This window comes from Anolis sagrei, chromosome 2, assembly GCF_037176765.1.
Source record: "Anolis sagrei isolate rAnoSag1 chromosome 2, rAnoSag1.mat, whole genome shotgun sequence".
In the NCBI taxonomy this organism is placed as follows: domain Eukaryota; kingdom Metazoa; phylum Chordata; class Lepidosauria; order Squamata; family Dactyloidae; genus Anolis; species Anolis sagrei.
In genome coordinates, this window is record NC_090022.1 from 12,626,872 (window position 1) to 12,648,402 (window position 21,531).

At 44.7% G+C, this 21,531-nt stretch overlaps 1 long non-coding RNA gene and 1 pseudogene across 1 annotated transcript; both read right to left on the reverse strand.

Moving 5' to 3' along the window:
• Positions 1 to 2,038: 2,038 nt before the first annotated feature.
• Positions 2,039 to 21,531, reverse strand: part of LOC132766031 (zinc finger protein 845-like) — a 65,308-nt pseudogene continuing 45,815 nt past the window's right edge.
• Positions 8,541 to 13,465, reverse strand: LOC137096369 (uncharacterized). Its single transcript, XR_010909403.1, has 2 exons — positions 13,285 to 13,465; positions 8,541 to 9,262 (listed from the first exon to the last, which is right to left on the reverse strand). It is a non-coding gene; the product is annotated as an uncharacterized lncRNA (long non-coding RNA).

Consider the following 21,531-nt stretch of genomic DNA (forward strand, 5'->3'; position numbering starts at 1 on the left):
CAGCTGGGAGGAAATACTTTTCTCACAGGGGAAGAAAAAAAAATCTTATCTATATAAAATCTTAATAAAAATCATTAAAAAAAATCTTTATTAAGATTTTATATAGATAAGATAGCCCTCTAATCAAAGTGGAAGAAAAAAGTGCAAACGCTGGTTGCAGTTAAACATAAAAAATCAAGATTATGACAACTAGACTGATTGATAACTGGGAAATAGAGGGAGAAAACGTGGAGGCCATGACAGACTTTGTATTTTAGGTGCAAAGATGACTGCAGACGCAGACTGCAGCCAGGAAATCGGGAGACGCTTCCTTCTTGCGAGGAATGACCGATAAAATAGTGAAGAGTAGAGACATCACACTGGCAGTGAAGTTCTGCATAGTTAAAGCGATGGTATTCCCCATAGTCACCTACGGATGTGAGAGCTGGACCATAAGGAAGGCTGAGCGAAGGAAGAGAGATGCTTTTGAACTGTGGCTTAACTTCCAAGGTCAGATGGGATCTGGTGCTTTAGGGTATTTGTATTTTCTGAATTGTTGCTTTTCCCCAAATTGTTTCTGACTTTTGGCCGTCCTAGAGTGAACCTATTGTAGGTTTTCGTGGCAATATTTGCTTCGGTAGAGGGGTTGCCCTGCTTTCTACAGAGGTTGAGAGAATGTGACTTGCCCAAGATCACCAACTTAAATTCTCACAGCTGAGTGGAAATTCGAACCCTGGTCTCGCTTCAGAAATCCTGCTCAAACATTCACTGCCAACACATTTGTCCCAGCTGGAGGCTCCCTATGCTGTAGCATTTAACATTTTGGAGACTACACACTTCCTACCCAAGGCTTACGGTAAGAGCTTTGGAGTGAATGTCGTGAGGGACTTGGTTCTGAATCCCTGCTCAACCCATGGTTACGGCTGGGACTGATGCAGAACCTGTTATGAGAACTAAATCAGGTGGAGGCACCGGGATTGTGGCGCAGCTGGCTGAGTGTCAGCTGCATTAAGATCACTCTGACCAAAAGGTCATGAGTTCGAAGCCAGCCCGGGCTGGAGTGGGTGTCCAGCCATTGTGTAGCCCGTTGTCTACCTTTGCAACCCGAAAGACAGTTGCATCTGTCAAGTAGGAAAATAAGGCACCACCTTGTGTGGGAGGCTAAATTTAACTAATTTATGAGGCCATAAAGAAAAAAGACTCCGGGGAATGTGGAATGCGGAAGAACTTCATCGGTGTCGCTGATGGACGATGAAAAGCAGCAGCTCCCCTGGCGGCCAGAAAAAAGTTAAATAGCCTTGGTGTATTTGTGTGTTAAACGTTGTCTGTCAAAACTGGCATTGAATGTTTGCCATATATGTGTTGACTGTAATCCGCCCTGAGTCCCCTGCGGGGTGAGAAGGGTGGAATATAAGAACTGTAAATAAATAAACTGTAAAAATATACTAATGAACATTTGCAGTGGAACGGGGTGGCGGGTGGGGGTGGATCTCCAGTTTCTCCGTATAGATGTTAAAGCCTGAGTCTTGAAAAAAGTGACAATACAGATTTGGTCCTGGATCCTGAGCCCAAGAACAAGTCCAATGTGAACTATCCCGAGAAGGCCGAAGGCTATCATGTAGATGATATGATTCACTGGAAAAGACAATTATATACACTTGGTGAAGAGAAAGATGACAGGAAAAGGGGAAGGCTGCATGACAGGTGGGTTGACTCTGGGCCCTTCTACACTGCCATATAAAATCCAGATTATCTGGATTATAGTCCCACTCCCTTCTGCTTTGGGCAGACCTCACCTGGAATAGTACTGTGTCTAGTTCTGGACACCACTATTCAGAAAGGAGACTGAAAAACTAGAGGGTGTCCAGAGAAAGGCCACCCAAATAACCAAAAGTTTGGAAACTATGATTCCCTGCGAGGCGCGACTTAAGACCAGGGACATTGTAAGCATTGAATTTTGCCCTGTTAACCACCTTGAGTTGCCTATGGGCTGAGAAAGGCCGTATACAAATACAGTAAACAAACAAACAAACAAACAAATAAATAAATAAAAAAAATGTGTGCTGCGAAAAGCATTTAATTTCGTTGTACAGTGTACAATGAATATAAAGTCATACTATCCTATTCAAATAAGATATGTGCTGTGTGCATAGGAATTGGTTCATTATTGCTTCAAATTGTACTGCGGCCTCCCAACAGTCTGAGGAACCGTGAACCAGCCTTCTGCTTAAAAACTTAGAGGACGCCTGATACAAGGTATTTATTTTAAAGATGCCATTACCCTGTTCGTTGGGTAGGGAGAAACGACCAACACAGCCATGCCAGCATTCAGGAATTGCTGGGTTTTGTGCAGCTCTTTCTCTTGGCATGGGTTCTCGGATGTAAAGTTAGGCTGTTACTTTGGATGAAGCCTTTCCCGTATCTGAACGTGTGTACGGTTTCTCTCTGGTGTGGATTCTTTTATGTCTGATAAAGCTGGACTGGTTGTGGAAACACTTGCCACATTTGGAGCAGGTATACGGCTTCTCCCCAGTGTGGATGATTTGGTGTGCCAAGAGTTGAGCCTTCCAAGCAAAGCATTTCCCACACTCCAAGCACTGATACGGCTTCTCCCCAGTGTGGATTCTCTGGTGTTTCTTGAGATGGGCCCACTGACCAAAGCATTTCCCACAATCCAAGCACTGATATGGCTTCTCCCCAGTGTGGATTCTCTGGTGTTTCTTTAGATGGGTACTCCGACCAAAGCATTTCCCACACTCCGAGCACTGATACGGCTTCTCCCCAGTGTGGATTCTCTGGTGTTTCTTGAGACTGGCGCTCGTTCCAAAGGATTTCCCACATTCCAAGCACTGATACGGCTTCTCCCCAGTGTGGATTATCTGATGTGACTTGAGATAGTCACTCCGGCTAAAGCATTTCCCACACTCCAAGCACTGATATGGCTTCTCCGCGGTGTGGATTATCTGGTGTTTCTTGAGATGGGATCTCTGACCAAAGCATTTCCCACACTCCAAGCACTGATACGGCTTCTCAGCAGTGTGAATTATCTGGTGTTTACTGAGATTGGCACTATGACTAAAGCATTTCCCACACTCCAAGCACCGAAACGGCTTCTCCCCGGTGTGGATCCTCTGGTGTCTCGAGAGGTAGGTCTTACAACCAAAGCATTTCCCACACTCCAAACATTTATACAGCTTCTCCCCTTTTTGAATCCTTGGATGTTTCATCTTACCAAGATATGAATTCATACACTGTCTCTCATCTGCAGAAATACTCTCATTCAGGTATATGTTGGAACTTGTCCCTTCATAAAGCATTTCACATTCAGTCAGGTCTCCACTCTGACTGAAGCTCTTTGCAAACATTGAATTTGATTCATCCTCAGGGCGAATTATCCAATGAACACTGGGGAAAGCAATTCCTTTTTTGTCTTTCTCACTTTCCTGCTGGACTGAGATTTTGTGGAAGTCCTCCACCGGAAATGGGAAGGGTTTGGCTTCCAGCTCTTCTGTGTGGCTTTCATCTTGGCTCGCTGGCCCACCTTGGCTCCAAACATTCTCCTTCAGTACTTCACACTCTGTCCTTTCTGAGGAATCTTCACCCAATTGCCTCTCATTCTCACTTTTCCATTCATCACCTTTTGGAAATAAAGCAGAGGCAAATTAAGACCCATTCTCACAATGCCACCAGGAAGCTTTCCAGGAAAGATCAGGCGAACAAGACACAGTAGTTGATCCCAAGTCTTTGGAAATTCTTCTCTGGCAAAGTTAGGATTGTCCCATCTTTCTTTCTTTTCAGTGACCAATGGAAATTGAATAGTCTGTGAAGGTTTCTGAATCTTGAATAAGAAATGAAAAAGAAATTGAATCCTATACTGTTTTTCTATTTTTTTCATTTCCTTCTGTTCTTTTCAAAGCATCAATTTCTGTAGTTCAAAAAGCTTCACGTTTATTTATTCAGGTTATTTCCCTTATACTCCTTCATCAGGCATAACAAGTTATTTAATCAATCAATCTTTATTACGGTCTAAAGACCCAGTTTGCTTACTAAAAAAAGTGCACAGCAGATTCATAAGACTGCTTGAAAGCACAAGTACCGTATTTTCTAGCAACAAGGCGACGGGGTATAAGATGGCCCCAACTTTTAAAGATAAAATACAGAGTTAGGGATATATTAGCCGTTTAAGACTACCCCTCTTCTAACACTATGCCCCCACAGCCCCCGCCACTCTCCTTTCAAGGACCTCCTCCGCCCTCGCCGCTCACCTCCTCCGAAGGCCACTGGGCTTGCCTAGGCCCAAGGAAGTGCCTCCGGACGACGACTTCCAGCAGCCCTGTGCGGCGGCGTGCCTTGGATTTGTTCGCTGAGACATTCTGGGAGCTGTAGTTCCCTGATTCCTACTGCTCCCAGAATGCCTCAGCGAGCACATCCAAGGCACGCCACCCCATCCAGGGCTGCTTGGAGTTGTCATCTGTTTGTTGGTTCTGACTTTAGTCAAGCCATCGGTCGACTATATGCAGCATCTCACCATTTGACTCGTAATTTGAGTGGGCTCCCTGTGCACAGGATTGGGTCAGGTGAACTTTATGCCCAGAAACAAGTCCATCAAGAACCAGCAGCTGGTGATCACTGTCTGTTCTAGTGCCAACACTAAAAGACTGAACATGATGAATGGAATCTCCCCTTTGACCCCCAATATATTACAAGTATTTTATGGCATCCAGAACAGCAGAATCCATATCTATGATTTCATTTACTTACACTTAAGGGAAAATTATCTCTCTAGGCATTTGCGAGAATAGATCCACTGTGATTGTATGGTATGTTTCCTCTGGACATTTTTGAACTCAGATGGTCAGAACTGGAAATAATAATCCAGGGAAGGATTGACCAGCGATGACGAGGATTTCCAGGCCAGGATTCTGCCCATGCAATCCCTTAACTTACCCAGGAAAGGGGAAACTATGGCCTTCCAGTTACTACAACTTTCAATCCCATCTGGTAAAGCTGGGAGGCCCATGTACCTGGCAGACCCTTGGGTCTAAGACTACCCAAAGTACGAAGAAGCAGCCACAGTGCTGTGGCTAGTCAGAGAAGAATGCCCCCAACATGCAAGGACACAAACGGCCCACTCTTCTTACCCAAGGATCCAACATCACTGTCGTCATTTTCTTCTTTGGTCTCTACACGAAGCTTCTTCTCCTCCATCTCAGGCAGGGCTTGGACAGCTTCAGGGGACAGCTTCACTCTCTTCTCTTCCTCGAACGGCACCTAAAATATGTATCACTTGTTAACCCAATGTATATCTCACGTATATGGCTTTGCTCTGCTCTACACAGCCCTCAAAGTATTTGTGAGGTAGGTCACAACCAGAGAAAATAACTAAGCCATGGTCACACAATGCGTTTCATGGTCCAAAAGGGAGTTGAACCCAGAGCTTGCAAGGTACAATCCCACATTAAACCACCTGCCTGGGCATTTGATGGGCACTGCAGTTGCTCTTTGCAGGGCACACCTCACCCCCACTGTATTTCAACTTTTTCTTAAATTAAAAACTCAGTATCCCTCATCTCCTTATGGGAATTTATGGAGCAGTTTTGCCATGTTTTCCTCCTTCCATAGCTGTTTTAGGTGAAAAAGATGTCTTTTTAAAACCACAAAGTAAACCAAAAGTTAACTATTGGGGCATAGGGGATGCTGGGACACCTAAGAAGACTGAAAGATAGCCCCATACAGGCTATATTTTACTTACTCCAGACATAACTACGCTACCAGTCTGGCTTGATGATAAATGAAGATCTGTTGGCACCTTGCACAAAGCAGCCCTTTGAGAAGCCTGGAACCCAGTGACTGATCCTCACCTGGTTTGCCTGCCTCTTGGCCTCTTCCTCTCGCTGGTTCTGGAGGAAGTCCTCCGCCAAGGCCACTGCCTGGGAGCAAGACTCTGGACCACATTCCTTGACCCAGGCCTCTATCTCTGGAGGCAGGACAGCCAAGAACTGCTCCAAGACCAGCAGCTCCAGGATCTGCTCCTTCGAATGACTTTCAGCTTTCAGCCATCGGCAACACAGTTCCTGAAGCTGGCCGTAAGCCCCTCTTGGCCCCTCGGCCTCCTGATAGTGGAAACGTCGGAAACACTGCCGCTGCTCCTCCCGCCACATGGTGTCCCCGTGCAAGATGGCGGCCTTCACTTTCCTATAATCCTCCCTGCCTTCGGCCTCCAGGCTGGTGAAGGCCCGTCTGGCCTCTCCACTCAATGCTGGCAGGAGCCGGGGCACCCACTCTTCCTTGGGCCACCGGCAGGCTTGGGCCACTTGCTCAAAGGAGGCCAGGAAGGCTTTGGCATCATCCCATGGCTCCTCTCTTGACTCAGAGGCCCCCCAGTTTGGATGAGGACCATCCACACTCTTCAGGAAATCCTGCCATTGGGTTTCCCACTGCTGAAGACAGTCTTTGTTCGGCTCCTGCTTCACCTCTGCTGGTCTCCTTGGCAGGAAGACCTCCGTCATCCCAACATGGCAGCTTCCTCTCACTTCCCGTGGCATTTGCCCTGGTATATGACTTGTAAGGTCTTCTCTGGCCTCCATTTTCATACTTGGATAGTAGCCTGAAACGGTGGGAAATGCTAGACTCTACTGCAGCAATCCAAACATCTGCATGGAGCTTTCTACCTGGAAAACTGCAAGAAAAAAAAGAATATTGCAGAATATCCACATTTTAAATAGGAAGTGTTATGAAAGCAAAGATGGAACTGGACATTGAATAAGTAACCATGAAAAGGTAAAAAGCACTGAAAGAGTTAGTAGGCAGAATTCTGTTAGAGTTAGTGGGCCAAAGATCGCGTTGCCCTGAGGAGAGCGAGCAGGCTGAAGCCTGTCAGTGTTAGTTTGCTTTAGTGTGGGAACTCCTCAGTCTGTGTGAGAAGACTTCTTTTTTTTTTTTTTAAAAATAGTTTTTATTAATTTATAATTTAAAAATATGGGGCAATGGCGCTCCCACCTAGTACATACAAACATATATAATGTAACAGTGCAACATATATAACATATAGAAGTACCCTCTTGTTGTACAAGCTCGAGTTTGCAGATTTCTCAATCATGCTCCCCTCTGACACTTAGTCTGATTGTTTTCTCTCTTCTATCATCTCGTGGTTTACCTTTTGTAGGGGGCAGCTGTTCGTTGTCCCTTCCCCCCTCCCGGTCCCGCCCCGCCCCCCCCCCCCCCTTACTCTATTGTGGTTCATCCTTAACAAACAAACATAAAGACACATAACAGACTAACAAACATGAATAACAGTTATGTACATCTCTTGACTTCCAGGGTATTTAAGCGTGTCGTTCCTTGTATCTTTTGTAATTATCTTAGGTCTATGTTGGTCGGGTACTCTTTTGTTTGATTACTATTCTTTGGGTTTTCTTCTTCTTTCGTATTTTATGCTCGTTTCTTGTTATACTTCTTCAGGAAGGTTATAAATTTGTTCCAGTCAGTGTTTTCTCTTGTCAATTCGTTTTTCCTTAATTTCTGAGTTAGTAAGTCCATGTTCATAATATCCATGGATTTGCTTATCCACTGACTAAAGTCTGCTGTTTCTTTGTTCTTCCATAAGCGGGCCACACTGATTTGCGCTGCCGTGGTGAGGTAGAACATGATTTTTTCGTCATTCTTGTTCATGGTTGGGTCATTCAGTCCCAGCAGAAAATGTTCCGGTTTAAAATCCAATTTGATTTGTAGTATTTCTTTTATTTTGTGGTGTACTACCTTCCAAAATTTCCTAATGATCTTACAGTCCCACCACATGTGTCGAAATGTTCCCAATTTCTTTCGACATCGCCATCTGAAATTATTGATATTTCACCAGAAATTTATTTTATTTTATTTATTTAAAAGTTTTATATACCGGCCTTCTCACCTCTCTTGACTCAGGCCGGTTTCAACCATAATATCACAGACAATCAATAAAACATCATAATTCATATTACAGTAAAACATTAAAACAGCAATTACAATCAATAACTACAATGGTCAGTCGTCACACTAAAATCGTTGTTCATCCTCCTCCTTCCATATCTCAGGGTGTTGACTCACTCGTCAAATGCCTGTCTCCATAGCCAAGTCTTCACCTGTTTCCTAAACGTCAGGATAGAAGGGGTGGTTCTGATCTCCAGTGGGAGAGAGGTCCAGAGCCGAGGGGCCACCACCAAGAAGTGAGGCCGGTGGGACCGAGAGCAGGGCCTCTCTAGACGATCTTAATAATCTTAATGGTTCATAGGGGAGAATACGTTTGTAAAGAAGACCGTTTTAATGCCACCGAATGCCACCAATTTGTGAAGGAGTTGTTAAACTGCTGCCACCAATTGTGAAGGTGCGCGTGGTTAAACACCCACTGCCACCTAGTCTATGAGGGAAGCTGGGCAACAATCAATATCAGCCTAGGAGCTATTTTATAAAGGAACTGTTAATGACAGAAGGTTTTATTCAGTGGATAGCGTAGCGTTTACAGTCTCTGGCTGACTTCACTATTGCAGGCTGTTCAACTTAGAAGAAACTGTATCAGGCAAGGCTTGAGGAAAACAGTAACAAGTTTATTTTAACAGGAGTATAACATGTTTAACTGTTTCTTCTCAGGAGGCACAAATCTTGATGGTTACATTGGAAAGGTTTCATGAGTAATCTCAGGCATAGACTTCAAAACATTTCACAGCAGGTACAACAGGCTTAAACCCTGCCAAACCTTGATTCTTAATTCAGAATCAACAACCCCCTGTAGCTCTCTCACTACCGGGTCCTTCTCTACAACCACTTTGGTCACCAATTGATTCCCTGAATCTCCACCCTGAGATCCAGTCTTTCCTATAGCACACCGGCTACAGACACATTCCCTGAATCTCCACCTAGAGACTCAGTCCTCTCAGTAGCTCTCCGGGTACTGACTGACCTTTTAAAACAGCTGCCTCCTGAAGAGGCAGTTGGCTCCGCCCCTGTTGCTACGGCAACTCAGCTAACGCCAAGCCACCATCTCCCACAAAACATAATCTCCCATACTTACCATCCCTAAACCACTGACCAAACTACACATAACCAAAGAAATAAAACTTACACATCGTCACAACGTTCAGAGAGGTAAACAGGGCCGGAGTCGTTTAGGGCTTTATAGGTTAACACCAGCACCTTGAATTGTGCTCGGAAGCTAATTGGCAGCCAGTGGAGCTGGTGTAACAGAAATCAGTTGGCAGGGAAGCTGTTATGATGGTGGATGGAGAACTCTGCTTGGAAGATGGAGTTCCTTTGATGACCACAGACAAAATAAAAGTAACAACAGTGAAAGTGACAGTTTGTTTAGTTATAATGCTGAAGACAGGAGTTAGGTTTAAAACAGTTTTCAAAATGGCTGCCGTTTACAAAATGACAGTTGCAGATTACTGGGAGAGCTGTCAGTGCCATAGCAATGATCTTCTCCGTTTTATAGGCATCACTTCAGAACTCCAGTTTACAAAATGACAGTGGCAGCTTTTCAGGGGAACGGTCAGTGGTACCGCAATGTCCGTCTCCGCTTTGGAGGCATGGCGTCTGAGCTTGTTTCCAAAATGGAGTTTCCGCTTACCAGGAGACATATCTGGTAAGCTGAAACTCCATCTACTCTCCTTGCTATAGATTCTTTCTTGCTTTTGACCAGAGGTCCTCAAAGTAAGGGCCAGATACGGCCCTCCAAGGTCATTTACCCGGTCCTTGCTTAGGGTCAACCTAAGTCTGAAATGACTTCAAAGCACACAACAACAACAACAATCTTATCTCATCAGCCAAAAGCATGCCCACACTTCCCATTGAAATACTAATAAGTTTATATTTGTTAAAATTGTTCTTCATTTTCATTATTGTATTGTTTTAAAGCAGTGGTTCTCAATCTTCCTAATGCCGCGACCCCTTAATACAGTTCCTCATGTGTTGGTGACCCCCAACCATAACATTGTTTTTGTTGCTCCTTCATAACAGTCATTTTACTACTGTTATAAATCATAATGTAAATATCACATATGGAAGATGTATTTTCATTCACTGGACCAAACTGGGCACAAATACCCAATGCACCTACATGTAAATGCTAGTGGGGTTGGGGGAGGATTGATTTTGTAATTTGGGAGTTGTAGTTCCCAGGATTTATAGTTCACCTATAATCAAAGAGCATTCTGAACACCAGCGATGGATTTAAACCTTATTTGCCACACAGAACTCCCATGACCAACGGAAAACACTGGAAGGGTTTGGTGGGTTTGGGAGTTGTAGTTCACCTATATCCAGAGAGCACTGTGGACTCACACAATGGTGGATCTGGACCAAACTTGGCACAAACACTCAATATGTGAACACTGGTGGAGCCTGGGGAAAATAGACCTTGACTTTTAGGAGTTGTAATTGCTGGCATTTATAGTTCATTACAATCAAAGAACATTCTGAACTCCACCAACGATAGAATTGACTCAAACTTCCCACATGGCATCCCCATGACCATCAGAAAATACTGTGTTTTCTGATGGTCTTTGGCGACCCCTCTGACACCCCTTCGCGACCCCCTCAGGGGTCCCAACCCCCAGGTTGAGAAACACTGTTTTAAAGTGGGTTTTTTTTTTGTACTACTAATCAGATATGTGCAGTGTGCATAGGAATTCAATTTTTTTTCCAAATTATAATCCAGCCCTCCAACAGTTTGAGGGACGGTGACCTGGCCCTCTGTTTAAAAAGTTTGAGGACCCCTGCTTTTGACGTTTGCTGGAGGAGGGTAAGCAGGCAGGACGGTTGATGGAGGAGCTGGTACCGCATGTCTGCCTGGAAGGAGCCTTGGGTGCTGCCACTCTCTCCAGCGGAAGAAGCCACCTTGGAGGCTAGAGGTCCATTGATGGCCACACACCACGGAATGGCATGGAGGGCCTTGGAAAGGCCCGAGGGGACGATGCCTCCAGGAGGATGCCGTTATGGTAAGTGCCAGTCGATCATGGTCCCTGGAGACAGGAATCACATTCGTTTTACTTTCCTCCATCTCTTCTCATAGTTCCTTCAGCCTTCCATTTTAATTACCCATTGGGTTACTCTTTACTTTTGATTTAAAACCCTCCAAATAGATACATCCTCTGTTCATGTCCAGCATTTATTTTTAAAGTTTTAACTATTACATTTGGTCCAGCCATAGGTTTTTAAATTATTGCGTGTTATTGTCTACTTATGAGTTATATTAGTTGTAGTTGTATTGTATATTTTGTTCATTGCTTGTTATTTTATTATTACTTGTTATATTTTATGTGTTGTTGGGCTTGGCCTCATGTAAGCCGCCCCAAGTCCCTTGGGGAGATGGTGGCGGGGTATAAATAACGTTTTATTACTATATTATTATTATTATTATTATTCCAGATATTTGGGCTTGGCCTCTTGTAAGCCGCCCCGAGTGCCCTTCGGGAGATTGTGGCGGGATATAAATAAATAATAATAATTGTTGTTGTTCATTCGTTCAGTCGTCTCCGACTCTTCGTGACCTCCTGGACCAGCCCACGCCAGAGCTCCCTGTCGGCCATCACCACCCCCAGCTCTTTCAAGGTCAGTCCAGTCACTTCAAGGATGCCATCCATCCATCTTGCCCTTGGTCGGCCCCTCTTCCTTTTACCTTCCACTTTTCCCAGTATAATTTTATTATTATTATTATTATTATTATTATTATTATTATTATTATTCCCAGCCCTGTGTCCAAGATTTCAAGGGTACTCTCTGTGTTTGCAAGCACTGACTTTCTGGGAAAAACCCTCTAGGACTCTTTAGATCCTCCAGCAGAACTTGGCTCTAAAGCAGTGGTTCTCAACCTTCCTAATGCTGTGACCCCTTAATACAGTCCCTCATGTTGTGGTGACCCCCAACCATAATATTGTTTTCATTACTACTTCATAACAGTCATTTTACTACTGTTATAAATCATAATGTAAATATCTGATATGCAGGATGCATTTTCATTCACTGGACCAAACTGGGCACAAATACCCAATACACCCAAATGTGAATGCTAGTGGGGTTGGGCGAGGATTGATTTTGTAATTTGGGAGTTGTAGTTGCTAGGATTTATAGTTCACTTATAATCAAAGAGCATTCCAAACTCCACCAGCGATGGATTTGAACCAAACTTGGCTCCCATGACCAATGGAAAACATTGGAAGGGTTTGATGGGTATTGACCTTGAGTTTGGGAGTTGTAGTTGACCTATATCCAGAGAGCACTGTGGACTCATGCAATGGTGGATCTGGACCAAACTTGGCATGAATACTCAATATGCCCAAATGTGAACACTGGTGGAGTCCGGGGAAAATAGATCTTGACATTTGGGAGTTGTAGTTGCTGGGATTTATAGTTCATTACAAGCAAAGAACATTCTGAACTCCATCAACCATAGAATTGGCTCAAACTTCCCACATGGAATCCCCATGACCATCAAAAAATACTGTGTTTTCTTATGGTCTTTGGCGACCCCTCTGACACCCCCTCGCAACCCCCTCAGGGGTCCCGACCCCCAGGTTGAGAAACACTGCTCTAAAGTGAGAGAAGGGTCTGGACTGGATGGCCTCTGGGTGGCCCTTCCTCATCTGTGCCTCCCACTTTCCCTCCTTCAGCAACAACTTCTCTGCTCCTCCTCAACTGTTTAGATGTGTAGTGTGCATAGGAATCCATTTATTACCCTTCTTTCTTCCCATGGTTGGGACCCAAAGCAGCTATCGTCTTTAAAACGTTGATCACAATAATCGAGGGTGCATCCACAGTGGCGAATAAATGCAGTTTTAACTGCCAGGGCTCAATGTAATGTATTACATGTGTATATTGTAAACCGCCCCGAGCCTTCGGAGAGTGGCAGTATATAAAATTGATTAATAAATAAATAAATAAAATGCTACAGAACAGGCATGGGCAAACTTCAGCCCTCCAGGAGTTTTGGATTTCAACCTCCACAATTCCTAACAGCTAGCAGACTGTTAAAAGAGTTATGGGCGTTGAAGTCCAAAATACCTGGAGGGTCTAAGTTTGTTCCTGCCTGCTATAGAATGTAGTTTGGGGAGGAAAAGACCTTGGAAAACTGCAATTCCCAGGATCCCCCATCACTGAGCCAGGGCAGTGCCAGGGGTGTGAACTCCACTCTTTCTCCAGTGGAGAGGCATCATCTAGCAGGTGAGGTGCAACCCTCCTGCTCTTCCTCATCCTGCTCCCAAAGGAGGAGAGGCAACATTTCCCATCAGACCCACTTTCCCTTTCCTCTCTTTCCCTTCCTTTGTCTTCACTCACCTTCATCCCTCCAGTTTCTTCCCTCTCAATCCAAGAACTCTGGCTCAGATCTTTCTCCTTTCCCTCTAAAAACCTCCAAGAAAGAAAAGCCAAAGGCAGGAGTTCCCCAAGAAGCCCAACCAGGAAGAGGAGGACACACTACTCCACATGCCTGCAAACCACAACACGGCAGGAAGTCCTCTCTAGCCAGACACCTGTAGTTCGAGACCTCTATGGTTTGCCTTCAAGCAGCCGTTGGTCCTCCAGGCTTTTGGACTTCAACTCCCAGAAGCCTCTGCTTTCTTCGACAAGGAGCAGGAATTCTGGGAACTGAAGTCCAAAACACTGGAAGAGCAGAGCCTGGGAAACACGTGGCTTTCACAGCTGGGAGGAAATTCTTTTCTCAAAGGGGAAGAAACTCCTCTGACAATGTTTGAATAAATAGTATGTGTTAAATGTATTTTAAAAAAAATAATTTTATTAAGATTTTATCTATATAAATAAAAATGTAATATTCGTTTGTGGATTAAATTAACTCAAAACCCACTATTTATTTATCGTGTCATCAGCAACCAGACCATTGTGTTACATTTCTAACAGAACAAAAAACAAACAAACAGATTAAAAAAACCCACAAATTTTGCAAGCTTGGTAGTTGGTTAAATGTCTTTTGACCAGTATCTGTCCACTTGGAGTGCCTCTGGTGTTGCCGCAAGAAGGTCCTCCATTGTGCATGTGGCAGGGCTCAGGTTGCATCGCAGCAGGTGGTCAGTGGTTTGCTCCTCTCCACACTCACATGTCAAGGATTCCACTTTGTAAACCCATTTCTTGAGGTTGGCTCTGCATCTCGTGGTGTCAGAGCGCAGTCTGTTCAGCGCCTTCCAAGTTGCCCAGTCTTCTGTGTGCCCAGGAGGGAGTCTCTCATCTGGTATCACCCACGGATTGAGGTGCTGGGTTTGGGCCTGCCACTTTTGAACTCTCACTTGCTGAGGTGTTCCAGCGAGCGTCTCTGTAGATCTAAGAAAACTATTTCTTGATTTAAGTTGTTGATGTGCTGGCTGATACCCAAACAAGGGATAAGCTGGAGATGTCTCTGCCTTGGTCCTTTCACTATTGGCTGCTACTTCCCGGCGGATGTCAGGTGGTGCAATACCGGCTAAGCAGTGCAATTTCTCCAGTGGTGTGGGGCGCAGACACCCTGTGATAATGTGGCATGTCTCATTAAGAGCCACATCCACTGTTTTAGTGTGGTGAGATGTGTTCCACACTGGGCATGCGTACTCAGCAGCAGAGTAGCATAGCGCAAGGGCAGATGTCTTCACCGTGTCTGGTTGTGATCCCCAGGTTGTGCCAGGTTGAACCACTGAACTAATTGACATGAAATTGGAACACTATACCCCAAAAAAGACAAATGAGTGACCATCACTCATAACCACCACCCCACCAAAAAAGTGGAAAGGACTAAAAAACACAAAAAAAGCAATCATGAAGATACAGAAAAGGGGAGGGGAGAAAGAGTTTTTTAATGTAACTGGAAAAAATTCAATAAAGAGATTTTTAAAAAGAAGGAAGGAAGGAAGGAAAGAGAGAGAGATGGATGCAAAGAGCAAAGGAAGGAAGGAACGAGGCAGAGAAGGAAGAAATGAGAGAAAGAGGAAGGAAAATAAAAGGGGGAAGGAAGGAAAGAGGTAGAGAAGGAAGGAAGGAGAGAAGAAAAGAGAAGGAAGGAAAGAGGGAGCAAAGGAAGGAGAGAAAGAGGGAGGAAAGGTTGGCAACAGCAATGCGTGGCGGGTACAGCTAGTCTATATAAATAAAAATATAATGTTCGTTTGTGGGATTAACGGAACTCAGAAACCACTGGACCAAGAGCCTTGGAGAGGTGAGGGCGACCTCATGTGTCCTGGACCCCTGCCCATCCTGGCTGATAAAGGAAGCCAGAGGGGGTTTGGCAGAGTGGGTAAATGTGGTGGTTAAGGCCTCCTAACAAGAAGCCAAGATTCCAGCGGGCCTAAAGGAGGCTGTCATAAAACCGCTGTTGAAAAAAACCATCACTGGACCCCACTCAATTGAACAACTTTTGGTCAGTTTCCAATCTCCCCTTTTTGGGCAGTCTTGGAAGTGTGATGGTGTTCTTGGAAGGAACTGATTATCTGGACGCATCACAGTCTGGCTTTAGGCCAGGGACATGGAACTGAAACAGCTTTGTTCTCCTTAGTGGATGATCTGCATAGTGAACTTGACGGGGGGGGGGGGGGGGGGGTTGTATCTCTGTTGGTTCTCTTAGACCCCTCAGCAGTCTTCGATACCATAGACCACGGTATCCTTCCGAGACGCCTTGCGGGAATGGGGTCTGGAGTGGCAATAGTGGCTCCAGTGTTTTGTAGTGGCTCCAGTCCATCCTAGAGGGTCGCTCTCAGAAGGTGTTGCTAGGGACACCTGCTTGGTCCTGCAACAATTGACTTGCGGGGTCCCGCAGGGCTCACTATTGTCCCCCTCAGTACTGTAGTTTAACATCTACATGAAGCCGCTGGAGGAGATCATCTGGAGTTTTGGAGTTCAATGCCATCTGTATGCAGATGATGTTCAACTCTATCACTGCTTTCCACCTGTTGCTAAGGAGGCTGTTCAGGTCCTGAACTGGTGCTTGGCAGCTGTGACAGTCTGGATGAGGGCGGACAAACTGAAATTGAATCTAGAAAAAACGGAGGTATTCCTGGTCAGGCACAAGGCCGTACAGGGTACAGAGTTACAGCCTGTGTTGGATGGGATTACACTCTCCCTGAAGGCACAGGTTTGCAGATTGGGAGTTCTCCTGGATTCATCGCTGATCCCGGAACCCCAGGGGAGCTTTTGCACAATTAAAACTTATTTGCCAGCTGTGCCCATACCTTTTGAGAAGCCAGACTTGGCCACAATGGTCCATGCTCATCATATCTTGAATAGACTACTACAACATGTTCTACATGGGGCTGCCTCTGAAGACTGTCCGGAAGCTCCAAGTAGTCCACTAAGCGGCAGCCAGATTTCTAACTGGAGCAGCATACAGGAAGAATACAAACCCCCAGTTTCGTTAGCTTCACTTGCTGCCAGTTTGCTACTGAGCTCAATTCACAGTGCTGGCTTTGGCCTATAAAGCCCTAAACAGTTCTGGTCCAACTTACCTGTCCAAACGTATCTCCCTTTATGAGCCAACTAGAGCTTTAAGATCTGCTGGGGAGGCCCTGCTCCCGATCCCACCCCCTTTGCAAGTACAACTGGTGGGGATGAGAGGCAGGGCCTTCTCTGTGGTGGCCCCTCGGCTGTGGAACTCCCTCCCCAATCATCAGACTAGCCCCATCCCTCCTGGTCTTCAGGAAAAAGTTAAAGACCTACTTTGTACACAGGCGTTCAGAGAATATGGTAATATGGAATTTGACCTCAATCTAGGATTTTGAATAATGACTGTGGGAAAACTACAAGGTATGTAAATCAAGAGTTGGCACTACGTATGTTTTTCATCTGTTTTATTGTATTTATATGTTTGGCGCTTGGCGGGGACGAGAGACAGGGCCTTCTCAGTGGTGGCCCCTCGGCTATGGAATGCCCTACCGGCAGACATCAGGCAGGCACCTTCGCTGCTGACGTTTCGGAGAATGGTTAAGACCTGGCTTTATGAACAAGCGTTTGGTTAAGCAGTGCAACCAATCATAGGAAGACGGTAAATGGAACATAGGAATGGCACAAGGATTATGAGAACGGATCTGATTTCAACTGAGGCGTTATGTTATGTTTGTCTTGTTGATCTGTCTTGTTGATTGTTAATTGTTGTGGATTGATGCTGTTGATCCTGTTTGTTGCATTGTTATGTTTTAATTGCACTGACACTGATAATTGTACCATGTAAACTGCATTGAGTCGCCTGTCAAGGGCTGAAAAAATGCGGTATAGAAATAAAGCAAATAAATAAATAAATAAATAAATAAATAAATTGATATGGTATGTTTATTTTTGTGTGTTTGATGCAGCATTGATTTTTTGCTGTAATTTGTAAGTCACTCTGAGTCCGCTTTGGGGTGAGAAGGGCAGGGTATAAATATAGTAAATAAATAAATTAATGTGACAAGAGACTGGGGTCTGAATCCCTGTTCAGCCCCTGGTTATGTCTGGGACTCAGCAGATAGAATTTTTTATAACTCAATCAGGCGGAGGCATTTCCACTAGAGAACATTTGCTGAAGGAGGAGATTGAGAAAACTAGAGTGTGTTTAAAGAAAAGCCATCCAAATGATCAAAGGTTTGGAAACTATGATTCCCTGTGAGGAGTGGATGGAGACATTGTTATGTTTCGCTTGGAGAAAAGGTTAAGATAGGCATGTTTACATATCTAAATGCTGTTACATTGAGGAGGGGCCAAACTTGTTTTCTGCTGCTTTGGAGACTAGGACACAAGAGTAATGGATAAAAAGGACAAGAAAAAAAGATCCCACCTAAACATCAGGAAGAACTTCCTGACAGGCAAAGCTTTTCATGGCCATCAAGCCTCTGTTTTAAAACTTCCAGAAAAAGAGACTCCACCACACTCCGAGGTAGCAGCATATTTCACTGCTGAGCAGCTCTGTCAAGAAATTCTTCCTAATGTTAATGCAAGCTTCTCATAGTTTTCTTGCAAAGGTTTCATTCAAGAAATCTACTTTGCCATAACCTTCCACTGAGGCTGAGAGAGTGGGGCTTGCCCAAGGTCACCCAGTGGGTTTCTCTGGTTGGAGTCCTAGTTTTCCAACCAAAAGGTGCTTGTTGATGGGCCAGAAGACGGTACAAGACGGCAAAAATAAGGACAAACAGACTGAGAGACATCTTTTATCCTAAACATGTAACAATATTCAACTCCATGGTTTTGCACTGATGTGGCACTGGGGGCTGTACAGTTGTGGTTGGAGTGTGGAAGGATGGTTGTCTTGTTTTTGCGATGTGTGCTGTGTGAGAGTTGAATAAAAAGTAATGCCTCCACTTTCGTTACTTGGGTTTGGATGGGAATATTTTAATAAATCAAACGCAAAAATAATCCTTAGAATGTGCTCTTAGAATCATAGAATCATAGAGTTGGAAGAGACCTCATGGGCCATCCAGTCCAACCCCATTCTGCCAAGAAGCAGGAATATTGCATTCAAATCACCCCTGACAGATGGCTATCCAGCCTGTTTAAAATCTTCCAAAGAAGGAGCCTCCACCACACTCCGGGGCAGAGAGTTCCACTGCTGAAAGGCTCTCACAGTCAGGAAGTTCTTCCTCGTGTTCAGATGGAATCTCCTCTCTTGTAGTTTGAAGCCATTGTTCCTTGTGCTGGTCTCCAGGGCAGCAGAAAACAAGCTTGCTCCCTCCTCCCTGTGGCTTCCTCTCACATATTTATACATGGCTATCATATCTCCTCTCAGCCTTCTCTTCTTCAAGCTAAACATGCCCAGCTCTTTAAGCCGCTCCTCATAGGGCTTGTTCTCCAGACCCTTGATCATTTTAGTCGCCCTCCTCTGGACACATTCCAGCTTGTCAATATCTCTCTTCAATTATGGTGCCCAGAATTGGACACAATATTCCAGGTGTGGTCTAACCAAAGCGGAATAGAGGGGTAGCATGACTTCCCTAGATCTAGACAGTATTGATGCAGGCCAAAATCCCACTGGCTTTTTTTGCTGCCACATCACATTGTTGGCTCATGTTTAACTTGTTGTCCACGAGGACTCCAAGATCTTTTTCACACGTTCTGCTCTCGAGCCAGGCATTGTCCCCCATTCTGTATCTTTGCATTTCGTTTTTCCTGCCAAAGTGGAATATCTTGCATTTGTCCCTGTTGAACTTCATTTTGTTAGTTTTGGCCCATCTCTCTAATCTGTCAAGATCGTTTTGAATTCTGCTCCTGTCCTCTGGAGTATTGGAGTATCCCAATTTGGTGTCGTCTGCAAACTTGATGATCCTGCCTTCAAGCCCTTCATCTTCCAGGATGAAGAGGAAGCATTGGTGAGCACCCTCTGGGTTCGTCCATTTAACAAATTACAGATCCATTGCCTAGCCCACATTGGACTAGTTTGTTTGCCAGAAGGTCATGGGGGACCTTGTCAAAGGCCCTACTGAAATCCAGGTACGCTACATCCACGGTATTCCCCACATCTACCCAGCTTGTAACTCTATTGAAAAAAGAGATCAGATTAGTCTGGCATGATTTGTTTTTGATAAATCCGTGTTGACTACCACTCTTTAACAACCACTATTCACTTTTCCACACAATCACCAGACAACTGGATACATTTTTGCCAATGATGAACATGTTTTCTGAATCCGTCACGGAAGAAGTCTGTGCGCTTTCATTTTAGGCATCAGCATCCTGGGAACCCATTGTGCACAGATCTTCCGATAGCCAAGCAAAGCAATAATGTCACCCACACGTTCTTGTGAAATGTCGATTATGCTTGAAATTTCTCTCTGAGTGATGTGACAATCATCCTGAATCAATCTGTCACATTGACAGACCGTCTGTGCAGGGTTCCATACTTCGCACTTTAACAACACAACCGTTCAATGCTAAGGCTTCCCGCCAAAATGGAACTGTAGAGGAGAGTACCTGCCGCATACCAATACTGCCATCTGTTGAGGAATTATGAAGGTGAAGGTATTATTTTTCATTCAACCCTCGTACAATGTACAATGACAATAAATAAGTTATGTGCTGTGTGCATAGGAATTTGTTTACTATTTTTTCAACATATAGTGCGGCCTTCCAACAGTCTGAGGGACCATGAACCAGCCATCTGCATGGAAAGTTTGAGGACGCCTGGTATAGCGTATTCCTTTTTATGATGCAACTAGACTGCTCATTGCATTTGGTGAAAAGACTTACACAGGCATTCTGATATTCAGCAAATGCTGATTTTTGTATGGCATCTTCTCTTGCCATGGTTTCTCTGATGTAAAGCCAGGCTGGTACTTTGGCTGAAGACTTTCTCTCTGGTGTGGATGCTCTTATGTCTGACAAAGGTAGACCGGTCGCTGAAACTCTTTCCACACTCCATACATTCATAGGGCTTCTCCCCAGTGTGAATTTTCTGATGTGATTTGAGATGGGCTCTCCGACCAAAGCACTTCCCACACTCCAAGCACTGATGTGGCTTCTCCCCGGTGTGGATTTTCCGATGTTTCTTGAGGTTAGCACTCTGACCAAAGCATTTCCCACACTCCAAGCACTGATACGGCTTCTCCCCAGTGTGGATTATCTGATGTTTCTTGAGACTGTCACTCCGGCCAAAGCATTTCCCACACTCCAAGCACGGATACGGCTTCTCCCCAGTGTGGATTACCTGGTGTTGTTTGAGATGGTCTCTCTGACCAAAGCATTTCCCACACGCCAAGCACGGATACGACTTCTCCCTGGTATGGATTATCTGGTGTCTTAAGAGGTAGGTCTTACAACCAAAGCATTTCCCACACTCCAAGCACTGATATGGTTTCAGCTCAGTGTGGATTCTCTGGTGTTGCTTGAGACTGTCGCTCCTACCAAAGCATTTCCCACACTCCAAGCACAGATATGGCTTCTCGGAAGTGTGAATTATCTGGTGTTTCCTAAGATTAGCACTCTGATCAAAGCATTTCCCACACTCCAAGCATTTATACAGCTTCTCGCCCTTTTGGATCCTTGGATGTTTCATCTTACCAAGATCTGAATTCATGCACTGTCTCTCATCTGCTGAAATACTCTGATTCAGATCTGTGTTGGAACTCGTCCCTTCATAAAGCGTTTCACATTCAGTCAGGTCTCCAATCCGACTGAAACCTTTTGTAAACATTGAATCTGATTCATCCGCAGTGCGAATTCTACTATGAACACTGGGGAAAGAAATTCCTTTTGTGTCTTTCTCACTTTCCTGCTGGATTGAGATTCTGTGGAGGTCACCCACCAGAAATGAGAAGGGTTTGGCTTCCAGCTCTTCCATGTGGCTTTCATCTTGGCTCACTGACCCAACTTGGCTCCAAACATTCTCCTTCAGTGTTTCACACTCTGTCCTTTCTGAGGAATCTTCGCCCAATTGCCTCTCATTCTCACTTTTCCATTCATCACCTGTTGGAAATAAAGCAGAAGGCAAATTAAGACCCATTCTCACAATGCCACCAGGAAGCTGCCCAAGACGAATTAGGGGATCAAGACATGGTGGTTGCTCCCAAGACTTGGGACATTCTTCTCTCGCAAAGTTAGGATTGTCCCATTTTTCCTTTTTTTTCACTGACTAGTGGAAACGGAATAGTC